Source organism: Nannospalax galili, unplaced genomic scaffold, assembly GCF_000622305.1.
Source record: "Nannospalax galili isolate Female #2095 unplaced genomic scaffold, S.galili_v1.0 scaffold56, whole genome shotgun sequence".
NCBI lineage: Eukaryota > Metazoa > Chordata > Mammalia > Rodentia > Spalacidae > Nannospalax > Nannospalax galili.
In genome coordinates, this window is record NW_008340065.1 from 2311664 (window position 1) to 2327570 (window position 15907).

Genomic DNA, 15907 nt, shown 5'->3' on the forward strand with positions numbered 1-15907 from the left:
TATTTTGAGACAGGGTCTCTAATAAATGAACAAAATCAGGAAAGCTGTTAATTTCCTTCAACGCCTTCCACTATTACTCTCCAACTGTTTTACCTAGATGGTGAGGATCCACCAATGTTTCTTTCTGGGTGGTATACTATATATATACTATGATGACATGTGCAGGAATTTTTTTTTTAACCAAAGAAAGATCAAACTATATTACTATATAAAAAAACCTCTCATAACATGTTGTGTTCGATAGATACAATTCCACCTTGATCTTTTAAACAGTCCTGCCGGGCATGGTGGTGCACGCCTTTAATCCCAGCACTTGGGAGGCAGAGGCAGGCCGATCTCTCTGTGAGTTCAAGGCCAGCCTGGTCTACATAGTTCCAGGACAGCTGGGGCTACAGGGAGACCCTGATTCAAAAAACAAAACAAAACAAAACAAAACAGTCCTATTATGACTTGTAGCATAGACAGTCCATAGTTTGACTGTTTTCCTCTAGGCATTTAGGTCATTTCCAGACTTATCACTAACTGTGCTACAATAAATACATTTGTGTATGTTACCTTATTTTCTGATGCTTTTATTTCTATGACTAGAATCCCCAAAGTGATTTTTTTTTTTTTAGGATCAACAGAGATATGTGTTAGCTTTTAATTTTATTTATTTAAGATGTTTTATTTATTATTTTTATTTTATGTGTATGAGTGTATTGCCTGCATGTATGTGAGTGCACCCATGTCATGCAGTGCTGTAGAGGCCAGAAGAGGGCTTTGGGTTCCCCTAGAGCTGGAGTTAAGGATGGTTTATAGCCACCATGTGGGTGCTGGGAATCAAACCCGGGTCCTCTGCGAGAGCAGTCAATGCTCCTAACCGCTGAGCCATCTCTCAAGTCCCGTATTTATTTATTTTTAAAAAATTTTTTATTTATTATTTTATTTTTATTTTCTGTGTATGTATCTATTGCCTGCATGTAGTAAGTGCACCGTGTCATGCAATGCCTGTGGAGGACAGAAGAGGCTATCGGATCCCCTGGAACTGGAACTGGAGTTACAGATAGTTGTTAGCTGCCATGTGGGTGCTGGAATTTGAACCTGGGTCTTCTACAAGAACAGCCAGTGTTCTTAACTGCTGAGCCATCTCACTAGCCCCTATTTTAATTTTATTTTTAATTGTGTGTGTCTTGTCTGTCTGCTTTTGTGTGGGTATGTGCACATGAGTGCAGTTCCTGTGGAGGCCAAAAGGGGGCGTCAGATAACGCCCTGGACCTGGAGTTACTGGTGGTTGTGAGCCACCTGATGAGAGTGCTGGGAACAGAAATGAGGCCCTCTGCAAAAGCAAACGTATTCTTTAACTGCCCAGCCCCCAGAAGTGTATTTTAAATATTGCTCTAGTGAGATTACTACTCTAAATAGGTTGTCATATTTTCAGCTTTGCTAGCAGTCGGTTCTCTCTTACCATCCCACCCCCCAGATGCACATACCTGAGTTCACTTTACTGGTCAGCTAGATGATATGTGATGTGTCAATTTTGTCTTAATTTCAGTTTCTCTATGATGAGGCTAGTCAGTGCTTATTGGCCATCTGGATTTCCTGTATTGAAAATTGCCTATTCAGTTCTTGATTGACTTTTTTAAAATTAAAATTTATTTTTGTTTTGTGTATGAGTGTTATGCCTGCATGTATGTAAATACACCTGTGTCATGCAGTACTCAAGGAGGATAGAAGAGGGTGTCAGATCCCCTGGACCGGGAGTTACAGTTATTAGCTGCCATATAGGTGATGGAATTTGACCCTGGATCTTCTGCAAGAGAAGCCAGTGGTCTTACCACTGGGCTATCTCTCCAGTCCCCTTGATTGACTTTAAAATTTTTATTTTTTTTTTAAATTTTTTTATGTGTGAGTGTATTGCCTGCGTGTATCTAAGTGCACCTATGTCATGCAGTGCCTTTGGAGTTCAGAAGAGGTGTCAAATCCCCTGGAATTGGGGTGGTTGTTAACCACCATTTGCATGCTGGGACTAGAACCCAGGTCCTCTGCAAGAACAGCCCATGCTCTTAACTGCTGAGCCAGCTCTCCAGCCCATTGACTGACTTTTTTGTTGTTGTCTTTTTGAGAATGGTTTTTCCTGTAATCCCAGCTGGCTTGGAACTCACTATGTAGACCAGGCTGGCCTTGAACTCAAATATCCACCTGCCTCTGCCTCCTGAGTGCTGGGATTAAAGGCTTGGGCCACTGTGCCTGGCTTTCTTTCTCTGTTTTTAAAAATCTTGCAGGAATACTTTATGGACTACTAATTCTTTGTCATGGCACATGTATGTAGTTTTCTTGCGTTATTTTTTCTTTTAGCTTTGCGTAGTTACTTTAAAATAGTCATACGTGCTCCAGTTTTTCTCTGGCTTCTGAAACTTCAATTTCTTCCATACCAAGAATATGCATATCTTCTCTTAAATATTTTAATGTTGTGGTTAAAATGATCATTAATATATATTCATCTGGAGTTAACATTTATATGGTGTGAGATAGAGGTGTTTGTCAGAGTGTCTCACTTTGTAGCCTTGGTTGGCCTAGAACTCAGTATGTAACTCTGGCTGGTCTCGCACTTCGTCCTCCCAGAGTGTCGTGATTATAAAGTGTGAGCTGCTATGCCTAGTGTATTGGGATAGTCTCATTTGATTTAACTTATTTAGCAAGCAGCTGTGCCAGGACTAAAGAAACTGTTCTTCCCTCAATGAATTTGCTACCACTTGTCATACTGTACATTTCCATTATGTTTAGTTCTGTTTTTTCCCTACTACAATTGTTTTGCTTTTGGGGGGTTGTTTTCATTTTTCATCACATATTTTGTGTATGTATGTATTGTATGTGTGTATGTGTTTGTGTCTATCAGAGAATAATGTTCTGTAGTTGATTCTTTCCCTCTTACCCAAGCTCAAACTTAGGTTGTCATACTTGGCAGCAAGTGCCCCTACCTGCTATGCTGTCTTGCTGGCCTTATTTTGGTGTTCCGAAATTTAGAAGGCATAACTTTATGTAGAAAACTATCTCTGTCAAGAAAAGCTGTCACTGTGGTTTTTCATAATTGACTTGTTTTTGTTTTGTTGAGACAGGGTCTCCCTGTAGCCCCAGCTGGCCTGGAACTTGCTATGTAGAGCAGGCTGTCCTCCATCTTACAGAGATCCGCCTGCTTCTCTATCTTTATTTTTCTTTGGACAACCTTCTCTTATGCTCTTGAATGTCTAGAAGTAACAGAACTTAAATTTTTAAAGAACATGCTAAGGTTGCTGGATGTGGTGGTGCACACCCCTAATCCCAGCACCCGGGAAACAGAGGCTAGCCTGGTCTACATAGTGAGTTCCAGGCCAGCTGGGGCTACAGGGAGACTCTGTCTCAAAAAGAGCAAGATAAATAAATAAAAATAAAGAACATGCTAAGGAAAACTTATTTTCTTATTAAATAACTTTCCGACATTTCTGCTTCCCTCCAATAGAAAAATACCCTTCTGTAAATCTTGTATGATAAATGACTTCTTATAAGATTGGAAGTGTGTGCTTTATTCCTTCTTGTTCTTCTTCTTCTTACTTTTTGGTCTTTTTGAGACAGGGTCTCCCTGTAGTCCCTGCTGACCTGGTACTCACTATGTAGACCAGGCTGGCCTTGACCTGCCTTTGCCTCCCGAGTAGTACTGGGACTAAAGGTGTGGGCCACCACATCTGGCTTTTAATTATTTTTATTTAGAGCTGGGTGTGGTGGTGCATGTCATGGGTACGCTTACACACATGCAGGCAATATACTAATACACATAAATTTAAAAAAATAATATTTAAATTCATATTCACAGCAGGCAATGATAGCCTTCCTCAACATTTATTGTAACCTTTAGGGCATTGTCTTTACAAGACTAAAATTTCGTTTAAAGAATTTTATGACACCTTAGTTTATTTTTGTAAATAATATTTGGGTTGAAAAGATGAAAAATTACTTTTTGATTTCTTAGTGTAAAGTTAGTATCTGCTTGGCTTACCTGTTGCCGTTTACTTGGCCTTTGTTGTATTTCATGCCTCTTCATGCTGTTCAGTTGTTTGGTGGTATGTTTGCATTTACATGTCTTTTTAAAATTTTTCAGTTTTATTAAATTTTGGTTATGAATAGTTAGGCACGAAAAAGAAATTGCTGTGGCAGTTTAGGAAGAATTGAACTTAAAAACTCTTAGCCAACCAGGGTGTGGTAGCGTCTCTGTGATTGTACATTCTACCACATATTCCTTACCTTTGAGTAATTAATGTATTGTATGTGTGTATGTGTTTGTGTCTATCAGAGATAATCCAGAAATTACGTTTTAGTAGTTTACCTAGGGATGATTCAGACATGTGAACTCAATGACCGAGTTGTAAGTCAGGATTACAATACTGCAGTGCATGGGGGGCTGTGCTTTTCATTTTGATCACCTCTCTTTTCCACACTACACAGTTTGTATGGAGGTACTTGACACAGTGACTAATAATCAGAAACTTGTATTTTTAGCCAGAAACTGGAGCATTATTATAAAGTTCATTTTGAAGGTTGTTGGAGCATTGAGATCATGTGAAACCTGATGAAAGAAGTAACTTTGTGCCTCAAAGAGTTCCCGCTCTAGTGATTAAAAGATTTATTTTTGTATTTAAGCTCTTACCAAAACAGTAATATTCTTTATTATATTTTGTGTGTGTGCATGCGTGCGTGTGTGCGTGTGTGCGTGTGTGTGTGTGTGTGTGTGTTTCACATGTAGAGGTCAAAGGACAACTTTCAAGAGTCAGTCCTTTCCTTCTACCATGTGGGCCCTGGGGCTCAAACTTAGATGTCAGGCTTGGCAGCAAGCACCTTTATTTGCTGGCCCACTTACAACACTGATCTCCCCTTTACTTTGTATACATTTCTCGTCTATGAACACATTTATTCATATTGAGGAAATAAAATCCTTACCACATTCCCACCTCACTTCCCTCTACCAGAGAAAGCCACTAAAATATTAAAAGATGTATTAGAATTGAAGCATAGTGGACTTGAGTCATTTTGTAAGTTTAAAAAAATTGTTTGAGACAGGGTCTCATGTAGCCTAGGCTGACTTTCAAGTTTCTAGGTTTCTTATCCTCCTGTGTTCATATCTTGAATGTTTGGGATTACACATTTGTACCATCATGCTTGCTTTGTATGGTGTTCAGGATTGAAAATAGGGTTTTGTTCATGCTAAGCAAATACTACCAACTAGCTACATTCCCACCCCTGGTTTAAGCTTTCTCTGTCTCTCTCATTTTATGTGTATGAATCTTTTGCCTGCATATATGCAAGTGCACATGTATGTGCATTACCTGTGGAGGCTGGAAGAAGGCATTGGATTCCCTAGAACTGGAGTTATGAATGGTTGTTAGCCGCCATGTGGGTGCTGGGAACTGAATCTGGGTCCTCTGCTGAACCCTCTCTCCAGCCCCTTTTTTTAGTTAATTAAATTTGTTCTCTGACAATTTCACATGTGTATATAATGCATACAGACCACTCCCCCCCATTAAGCTTTCTTTCTTCTTTCATCCATAGTACTTTGCAATTTTTGAATGCATTAATTTAGTTATACATATGAAACAATCTTGCATGAAGGTCTGCCTAACACATGACATAAAAATATAGACCGTATGGAGAACAGGAGAGGGAAAGCCTGAGCACTTTTGCTCAGAGTTAACTTTGTTCCTTTAGGTCTTAGCCACACTTACTGAGTAGTATGTAGTAACCAGAGGCAAAGCAAACATAGTTAATTCCTTTACTTGAGTCTTTTCTTAGTATTTACGGCAAGAGAAACCTATTCAAGTAGAGTTTCCCTGTTGGATAGAAAAGGGAGTGATTTTAATGTTGAAAAGTTGCTTTTAATTTAGGCTTTCTTTTGTCTCAAAAAAAGACCAAAAAAAAAAGGTTTGAGAAGTGTTGCTCCATGAGGAGATTATATTTATCCCCAGATACATTTTTATAGCCTTTGGAAATTAACTCTTTTCTCCATTTGGGTGATAAGTTTTGGGAGAATTGAAATAGAGGCAATAATTGCTTTTTGTACTTTTGATTTTTTTCCTGTAATTTTAATTACTTTTTTTTTTTTTTTTTGGTCTTTTTGAGACAGGGTCTCCCTGTATCCCCAGCTGTCCTGGAACTCACTATGTAGACCAGACTGGCCTTGAACTCAGAGAGATCCGCCTGCCTCTGCCTCCTGAGTGCTGGGATAAAAGGTGTGCGCCACCACGCCCGGCTTAATTACTTTTTGAGTATCTAAATAACCTCATTTAGTTTATGCTCCAAAACCTAATTTCACTTAACTGTTTAGGTTGGGAGGTTTTCTAAATGGCCACTTAGGCTTTGGGTCCATAGAATGCCAGCGCCTGAGAGACACTGGCAGGAAGAATGTGAATTCCAGGCTAGCCTGACTTACATATAAGCCCTGTCTCCAAAAAAGTTGTTTCTTAAAATGATTTTTTTTTTTTTTTTTTTGGTCATTTTGAGACAGGGTTTGCCTGTGGCCCCAACTATGTAGATCTGGCTGGCCTTAAACTCAGAGATCTACCTGCTTCTGCCTCCCGAGTGATGGGATTAAAGGTGCCACCACACCCAGCCCTTCTTATAATGAATTTTATAGGCTGAAGATGTAGCTGAGTTGATAGAGTACTTGCCTAGCATGCAGGAGGCTCTAGGGTCCATCCCCAGCACATAACAAACTAAGCATGATTGGATTCAGGAGGATCAGGAGTTCACCGAATTTAAGGAAGCCTCAGGACCTTAGGAGGCATTGAAAGATTTTTTGCTAGCACACTTAACTTCCAAGTATTTAATATACATATCACATATATATATGTATTTAAATGCTTATTTCTTCTGCTATGTAGGTTTTTGTTTTTATTTTTTTCGTTTTCTGTGTGTGAGTGTATTGCCTGCATGTATGTCAGTACACCCATGTCATGCAATGCTGCGGAGGTCAGAAGAGGGCGTTGGATCCCCTGGAACTGGAATTGTGAATGGTTGTTAGCCACTGTGGGTACTGGGAACTGAACCCCAGTCCTCTGCAAGAGCAGTCAGTGCTCATAATCGCTAAGCCATCTCTCCAGCCCTGATTGTTTTATTTATTTTTGTTTTCTCCTGGCTTTTGGGTAACGTTGTATGCGTGTGTGATGTGCATGCTGATGTGTGGCTGGCCAGAGGAGAATGCCAGGTGTTCTCCTCTTTTGTGCCCCCCCCCAACCCAATCCTTATTCCCTTGAGAGATGGTCTCTTACTGAACCTGGAGCTTGCAGGTTGCCTAGACTTGTGACCAGTAAGCCTTATCTCAGAGATCTTTTTTGCCTTCTGTACTCTCCCAATGCTTGGGTTACAGGCATGATTGTGCCATGCCTAGCGTGTTTGGAACCTGAACTCTAGTCCTCATGGTTGTACCGCAAGCACTACCTGCCAAGCCATCCTTCCAGCACCTATCTTTTGTATTTTTGGTGTTGGTGATTGAATCCAGCATCTTGTTGAATACTAGGTGTATGCTGTATCATTGAGCTGCAGTCCTGGCCCTTTGTGGTTGTTTAGTGTTTTGAAAAAACAAAGCCTGGGGTAGTAGTGCACACCTGTAATTCCAGCTTTGGGGAGTAAAGGGATGGAGAGGCAGGAGGATCAGGAGCTATAGCCAGTTTGAGGTCAGTCTTGGCTACATGAAACTCTGCTTCAAAAAACTAAAACAAAAACAAAGAATCTCCTCAACATGGCAACAAAGGCAGGTATGTTATATTTTCCAGATTATGTGGTCCACAGTATTTGTTTCATGGATTAAAAGTATTTGAATTTATTTATTTTTTCCAGGACTGGGGATTCCAGGACCTTTCTCATGTCACTCAGTCACTCTACAAACTGAACTGTGTCCCCAGCCCCTGAATTTAAAGTATGAAATGTTTTTGGACATAAAACAGAGTGAATAATAATAAGCATTCACTCACCCACTATCTAATCTAAGAAAGAAAACAGGCTGGACATGGTAGCAAACATATTTAATGTCAGCATTTGGGAAGCAGAGGGAAGCAGATCTCTATGATATCGTGGCCAGCCTGGTCTACATAACCAGTTTCTAGGCTAGCTGGGGTTACAAGGAGACCTGTCTCAAAAAGCCCAAAAAGAAAGCATTCCCGATATCTCATGCTGTCCCTGGTCATATTCCCTTCCCTCAGATAAAGCCAGTGTGTTGGGTTTGATCTTTATCTTTTCCATGAGAATAGTTACTCCCTTCTGTACAGTTTTGTTTATAAAGGATAACGATGTTTGTTTTGTTTTGATTGTTTGAAATAGGGTCTGACTTTGTAGCCCAGGCCAACTTTGAACTCTATTGGTTCTTACTCCAGGCTCCTAAATGGGGATTACGGGTGTGTGCCACCATGCTGGGCTAGAATATGTTCCTTCATATGTCTGTTTTATGTGTGATACTGAATTCTTGGCAATAACCCTTTGAGATATGCACGCTCTCCACATTTTGCAGATGAGGAAACTGAAGATGTCAGAGTTTAAGTCCTTTACTCAAGGACACACAGTTAATAAGTGATAGAGCTAGGATTCAAGCCCAGGTATTTTTATTCCCAGGTCATCATTTTTAGCTCTCAGTCCAAAGTTTCTTGTCCCAGTTTTGAAATTAAATAATACCAAAAGCAAGAAACCAACACTTAAAATGAAGTTTTTCATAGTTCTTTCAGTGTTAAAAAATTTGACCTGACATGATTTTTTTTTTTTTTGTAATTTCTTTTTCTTTTTTTTCCTTTTTTTTTTTTTTTTTTTTTTTTTTTTTTTTTTTTTTTCTTAATTTTTTTTTTTTTTTTAATTTCTTTTTCTTTTTTTTCCTTTTTTTTTTTTTTTAATTTCTTTTTCTTTTTTTTCCTTTTTTTTTTTTTTTAATTTCTTTTTCTTTTTTTTCCTTTTTTTTTTTTTTTAATTTCTTTTTCTTTTTTTTCCTTTTTTTTTTTTTTTAATTTCTTTTTCTTTTTTTTCCTTTTTTTTTTTTTTTAATTTCTTTTTCTTTTTTTTCCTTTTTTTTTTTTTTTAATTTCTTTTTCTTTTTTTTCCTTTTTTTTTTTTTTTAATTTCTTTTTCTTTTTTTTCCTTTTTTTTTTTTTTTAATTTCTTTTTCTTTTTTTTCCTTTTTTTTTTTTTTTAATTTCTTTTTCTTTTTTTTCCTTTTTTTTTTTTTTTAATTTCTTTTTCTTTTTTTTCCTTTTTTTTTTTTTTTTTGTCTTTTGAGACAGGGTCTCCCTGTAGCCCCAGCTGGCCTGGAACTCACAAAGATCTGCCTGTCTTTACCTCCCAAGTGCTAGGATTAAAGGTGCGCGCCACCATGCCCAGCTATTTTTAAAATAGTTCTTCTTTTTGGTATGATTGACTGTTCATATGTGATGCTGCAAAAATACTGTTGATAATTGAGGTGCTGTGCCAGCCATAGTGGGCAAGTTAGGATGCATAGTCTACTGTCTGCATTATCTTTACAAAATATGAAGAACTCTGGATTCTCTAAAAAACAATTTCACAAAAGAAAAAAAAAATCTAAAGCTTAGCCATGGCAGAATTTGATTTATCACATATGATAAATGAATCAGGTCATTTGGGACACAGCACCAGGACACAGATAAAACTCCAGCAGGATAGAGTTTATTAGCAGGGAAAATTGGCACGGGACAATTCCCTTCGGGGTAGGGAAATTGTCAGCTCACGGGTTGTGGGCTGGGGTCTTTATAGGGGAGGTTTTCGGGGGGATGCAGAAGGCAGAAGATATTTTTAAAAATTAGGCGGGAGCAGAGGAGCAGGAGCCCAGGGCTTATCAGAACAGCTTCTGTTAAAACTGCCCCTTTCATTCTCAGCCAGGATCTGGGTCCAAAGGTGTCTATTTGTCTTTTAAGATCATCAAAGAGGAAGCATGCTGTGCTGAAGCCAATTCCTTCAGTCTCTGGTCAAAAGGTGGAGTCTGTTTATCCTTTAAGATCAAAGGGAGGGGCTAGAGAAATGGCTCAGCAGTTGAGAACATTGGTTCTTCTTGCAGAAGACCCAGGTTCTAATCCCAGCACCCACATGGCAGCTAACAACTGTCCGAAACTCTGGTTCCAGGGGATCCAACAGCCTCTTCTGTCCTCTGTGGGCATTGACAGGTGCACTTACTTGCACACAGGCAATACACGCATACACATAAAATAAAAATAATAAAACATAAAAGAAAAGATCAGCCGGGCGTGGTGGCGCACGCCTTTAATCCCAACACTCAGCTCTCTCTCTCTCTCTCTCTCTCTCTCTCTCTCTCTCTCTCTCTCTCTCTCTCTCCTTTTAATAAATCCATCTGTCTCTCTCTCCAGAATCATATTCCGTTGCTGGCCTCAAACTTGTGATCTTCTGGCCTCTGGCTGGCATTACAGGTGTGCCCAGCTCAACTTTTGAATTCTTTCTTTCTCTTTCTTTCTTTCTTTCTTTCTTTCTTTCTTTCTTTCCTTTCCTCCCTCCCTCCCTTCCTCTCTCTCTTTCTCTCTCTCTCTCTCTCTCTCTTTTTCTTTCTTTGTTTCTTTCGTGTTTTGAGGCAGTCTCCTGTAGCCCAGGCTGGCCTCAAACTCACTGTGTAGCTGAGGCTTGCTTTGCATCTCCTTTCCTTCCTTCCTTCCTTCCTTCCTTCCTTCCTTCCTTCCTTCCTTTCTTCTCTCTCTCTCTCTCTCGACAGAATCTGCCTGTAACCCCCAGCTGGCCTGGTACTCTGGAACGGAGATCCACCTGCCTCTGCCTCCTAGGTGCTGGGATTAAAAGTGTGCACTACCATTACTGGCTAACTTTCATGTTCTTAAGGATAAATAGGTTGACCATTCTGGGCCCAAGTACCTATTGGAATGTCTGCCATAAAGAAGACTGAGCAAACATTTACTGAGTAAGTGATTGGCATTTCTTGGTATAATTTGTTTCCTTAATACTTCAGTGGAACAGAGGGACTAATTGAGTTGAACAGGGAAGAAAAAGATGTTTATGAAGCTGAGTTTTGCTTTTTATATGCTTCCATCTCATTTTGAAATGGATCTGAAAGATGCTCATGTTGATGCCATTTTTATATTCTTTCTTTTTTTCTTTTTTTTTTTTGGTCTTTTTGAGACACAGGGTCTCCTTGTAGCCCCAGCTGTCCACTCACTATGTAGACCAGGCTGGCCTCGAACTCAAAAAGATCCACCTGCCTCTGCCTCCCAAGTGCTGGGATTAAAGGCATGCGCCACCACACCTGGCCATTTTTATATTCTTTATTGTCTTAAACTATATGATATTTTGTAATAGTCTGATGGGCCCTAAACTGTTATTAAAAAAATTTTTTTCTTCATTAAAGACCTGATCTTGCCTCTTTCTTGTTTTAAGATTCTCAGACTTAATCACAGTATTTGAGTTATGTCTAGTATTTAGCTTGTTTGCTCTTTATTGATGTTTGGAATAATTTATTTTTTTCTGTATACAGATCTGTTTCACAATATTGATACATGAATGGACTGTATTTCATTGATAAAGATACTGTAACACTAAATTGCATAGAGAATGATGTGTGGCAGGGTCATTGGATATTCTTAAGTAATTTTAGAGATAATTGTCCTTATTTTTCAGTTGGTGAAACAGATGCTTGAAATGAGATGTCAAACAGGTCACCCTAGGAGGCTTGGCTGACAGTGCTAATGAGGATTAGGATTTTGTTTTGTTGTTTAACTGGAGAATTTCTTTAAGTCCATTCTTTAATAGAATATCCACTTTCCTGTTACAGATACTAAGGTTATCCATGGAAATTACACATTTTCCAGTCTGCTTGCTGTCATTCACTTTTGAGAATGTGATGCTTCTTGCTTAGGATCTATAGTTGTGTTTAGAGGGACAGACAGAGTAGAGTGTGCCTATTTATCTTCCCTGGATCCAGAACTTCTTTTTTAAAAAAAAAATATTTAATATTTTTTAGTTTATGTGTTTCAGTGTATTGCCTGCATGTATATAAGTATACCCATGTCGTGCATTGCCCACAGAGGCTAGAAGGAGGTGTAGAATCCCCTGGAACTGGAGTTAGGATGGTGGTTAGCCATCATGTGGGTGCTGGGATTCAAACCCAGGTCCTCTGTAAGAGAAGCGAGTGCTCTTAACTGCTGAGCCATCTCTCCAGCCCCCAGAACTTTAGTTTTGATTTTAGAATGTGTTTTCTAAATTATGCCCAATGCTTTGTGTGTGTGCATGTGCATCTGTCATAGCATGCGCGGGAAACTCAGGACAACTTGCTGAGAGTTTTCTCCTTCCACCATGTGGTCCCAGGGATCTAATCAGGCTTGGTGACCTGCACCTTCACCTGCTGAGCCATCTCCCCAGCCCTCTGCCCAATTCTTTACTATCTGAGTTAACTTGTTTTTAATTCATGTCTGTTAAGATGTCTTCTTTTTTTTTAGAAAAAAATTGTTATTTTCATTTGTGTATGAGTGTATTGCATATAGGTAGGTGAACCTATGTCATGCAGTGCCTGAGAGGGGCAGAAGAAGGTGTCAGATCCCCTGGAACTGGAATTAAGGACAGTTGTTAGGCACCATGTGGATGCTGGGAATAGAACCCTGGTTCTCTGCAAGAGCAGTCAGTGCTCTTAACTGCAGAGCCGTCTCTCCAGCCCCCTAAGATAATCTTTTTTTAAAAAAAATTATTATTTTTATTTTATGTGTATGCGTGTATTTTCTGCATGTAGATAAGTGAACCTATGTCATGCAATGCCCACGGAGGTCAGAAGGGGCTGTTGGATCCCCTGGGACTGGTGTTGCGGACAGTTGTTAGCTGCCAAGTGGGTGCTGGAATTCGAACCTGGGTCTTCTGTAAGAACAACCACTGTTCTTAACTCCTGAGCCATCTCTCCAGCCCCAGATATCTTCTTATGAAATATAAAGATGCCAACTATTGTAGTGAGTTTTAACAAAAGCTCAAGGGGAAAAAAATGCTACCTTTCTGTAAGCTATAGATAGTGCAGAATCACAAGAAGTGAGTCAATCTTCTAACTCGCCTTGTATGAAGTATATAGCAGCCAGAGCCCTCAATTGCCTCCATCAGAAGCTAGTAGTGTTTAGAAATGTCTTGTTCTGGCTTCTCCTGATTCATTCATTGTCCAGGGCTTTGTGATGTGGTAACTCCTGCCTTTGCTTCTTCCCTACTTCTCTTTCCATGGATCAGCCAAGGACTTCCTTTCCACACTACACTTGGTTGTTAGACAAACATAACCACCTAATGCGATTTTGAGGTTCTCAAATAGGCCCACTGGAGGGCTACCCCAACTGCCATACTTGATGACCCCTTCTAGCAGGAGGAAGCCAGATTTGGTCATTGCCCCAATGCTCTAAATGGCCGGTAGGATTATCTCTTGGGGGGAGTATGGTGATGAGAACAGGAAATAGAAATTGGACAGGCAGCTCATGTCAGGAACCTCAAGAGCAACAGTTCCCAGAAATGTCCTTGATTCTCTGGCCAGGAATTCTAAAAGGGAGCTCTGGTTTCTTATTGCCTCCTAAAGAAACACCCAGGCTAGAAGTGAGGGTGGGAACTAAATTTCAGACCTTAGTCCCTTTTTCTGGTGAAAAGCTTTGGAATTTGGTCTGTAGATTTTTATGGTAGAAATAGATTATATTAGCCAGGTGTGGTGGCACACACCTTTAGTCCCAGCACTTGAGAATTGAGTGGGTAGAAGCAGGTGGATCTCTGTGAGATCACAGCCAACTTGGCCTACATATTCAGTTCTAAGCCAGCTGGGGCTACAGGGAAGCCCTGCCTCAAAAAGGAAAAAAAGGAAAAAGAAACTCTCTCTATTCCCCAATATCAGCCTACTTCCTAAGTGATTTGAGGGTTACCTTTTCAGAGGAGGGAATGTCCCAGTAAATGGAATCTACCTCTAGGTGGACACATGCCACTGTCATCTTAAGAGTATATCCAGTTGGGCAGATCAGTCACTTGGCCAGGGCCTCAGGAAGGTTGTGTCCACCTTAAGCTATGCTAAAGAGGTAGGAGGAATAATTACCTTTCCATCCCAGAGTTCTCACCCTCTTTGCAACAGCTCTAGAGCTGCCATGTGGGTCAACCTCTTTTTGAGTCAGGACTCAGGAAGGCACAACTTTCTCTCTTTCATTCTCCTTCTTTGTGGATGCTATCCAGAGACCAAGTATGTTTCTCTGTTACTTCTGGCTTTTTCACTTTTTCTCTACAGCTCCCTTCCACATCATGTGGCTTTCTGTCCACCATATGGTTGGCCTCCATGCTGACCTAATTCAAACATTGTAGCCTATTTTCCCTTCCTCTTCTCTGTCTTCCTTCTGGTGGCTGCCAATATTTACAGCTTGCTAGTTTTGGGGTTTTTCTTTCAATCTAATAAAATTGTTTCCGAACTTAAAAAAAAAAAAAGCTAGTGACATGGACTACATTTTCTGCCGTTCTGTGACTGACTGCTCAGACTTTATGCCAGATAACTTGTTTTCCTCTTAGCTAGTTTAAATTCTCCATTTTCTTTAACTGTTGGATTAAGTATGTTAGAAATAAAATCCGAAGTCCAAGGACCCCATTAATACTGCATATAATAAAGCAAAAGGACTGTCTTTTCTTCATTTACTCTGGTGTGACCTCATAGTCTTTCCTAGTTGGCTGGTGGAAGGGAGAAAAGCTCCTACTCCAGGCTGTCAGGCTCAGGAATGCATCAGGGCCTTTCCTTAAACAAAAGTTTAAGAGTGTGGTAGGATTAAAAGATTAGAATTCCTTGTTATAAACCAAGTTCCAAATTTTACAGGGTTTGAAAGAAAAGACTAATATTTAATATTTCTTACAAATAGGAGTAGATTTAAACTGATTCTAACCGCCTTTTTGTAGAATCATTGAGGTGTTTGTAGAGAAACAATTTGTAGAGTCCTCTCATTCTCACCTTTGGTTCTGGGGTTTGAACCAGGGCATTGTGCATGCTAGGCAGGCACTCTCCCACTGAGCTACACCCTTGTTTGTTTTCACCTTTAAGACCGACTGTCCTTGAACCTGTGCTGATCCTCCTGCTTTAGCCTCCTGAGTGCTGGGATTATAGGCTTGAGCCACCAGATTCTGCTCTAGTTGGTTTTGGTTGATTTTGGTTGCCAGAGGCTTGTTATTCATGAACCAAGTTAGGACTAATGATAAATAAAATGCTTTCTGAAAGTAAACTGGGCTTTGGATAGTCAAAAACCAATTTGCATTTAGTTCTTGATTACTGACAGTTGTGCTGTCTTTATGCTTAGTTATTTTAAGCGTATTTCTACTGTTACATATACAAATGCAACATACCAGTTTTGCTTACTGTTAAATGTTTTATCCTAAGGTCAGTGACATTTATAGTTATCTTGAAAGAGGAATGGCTCTTTAAGCAGATATTTAACATTAAGCTTTTTATTATCAACAAGATGTCTAAGGATTTAAATGCCTTGTTTATTGAAGCATGATTTCTTTTTCTCTCTTCTTTCCTTCACTTTTCCCCTCTTTCTCCTTCTCTCTTTTCCTTCTGTCTTCCAGCATTTCGTCCATCCTCTGCCCTTGATAGAATCACAGGTATCCTAGGCTGACTTCCAGCTTCTGATCCTCTGGTCTCCACCTCCTAAGTGCTGGATTACAGGTATGCAACTACCATTCCCAGTTTATGTGGTGCTGGGGATCCAGCCCAGCCTTCCTGCATGTTAGATAAGCACTCTACCATCCGAGCTAGATCCTCTGCCTGGAAACTGTGTGATTTCCTAAATTCTTTTGATTATGAAAATGTTATGTATACAAAATCAGACTGCTGACTACTGTACATGTACTCAACTACTTTTTGCCCTTATTTCTTTTTCTTTCTTTCTTTCTTTCTTTCTTTCTTTCTTTCTTTCTT

The 15907-nt window shown here is 39.7% G+C and overlaps 1 protein-coding gene across 3 annotated transcripts in view; it reads left to right on the plus strand.

The window, feature by feature from the left end:
* The window catches only part of Ap1g1 (adaptor related protein complex 1 subunit gamma 1), a 99574-nt gene that overhangs the window by 9632 nt on the left and 74035 nt on the right, over positions 1-15907 (plus strand). Inside the window, exon 2 of one of the 3 annotated variants that reach the window (XM_008834955.3) lies at positions 15556-15655. The exons of the other annotated variants lie outside the window; for them this stretch is intronic. The gene's annotated coding sequence lies outside the window, so the exon portion shown is untranslated. The remainder of the gene's footprint in view (positions 1-15555; positions 15656-15907) is intronic. 3 annotated transcript variants of the gene reach the window in all.